The following is a 326-nucleotide window of genomic DNA, read 5'->3' as shown; positions in this document are numbered from 1 at the left end:
AGTGAGTAGAGGATTTAGAAATGGAGGGGGGAAAACCAACATTTCAGCAGAGATATTCAAATTACTACCAAACACATGAAAAGATGTTCAACATAATTAACCATCATGGATACACAAATTTAAACCACAATAAGATGCCATTTCATCCCCTCTAGGCTCTGGTAGCCTAGTGGTACAGTGTTGCACTGCCAACCCAAAAGTACATGGTTCAAAACCACCAGTTACTCCACTGTAGAAAGATGGGGATTCTCCTCTAGTGTGATCTACAGCCTCTGAAAACCTGCTGGGGGTCAGCTAAGATGAGTCTGTTCAAATGCCACATAACA

The sequence above is a fragment of the Elephantulus edwardii genome, unplaced genomic scaffold (assembly GCF_000299155.1).
Source record: "Elephantulus edwardii isolate Elephantulus edwardi_28Jun2011 unplaced genomic scaffold, EleEdw1.0 scaffold00093, whole genome shotgun sequence".
NCBI classification, from domain to species: Eukaryota; Metazoa; Chordata; class Mammalia; order Macroscelidea; family Macroscelididae; genus Elephantulus; species Elephantulus edwardii.
Note: the sequence above shows the minus strand (reverse complement) of the source record.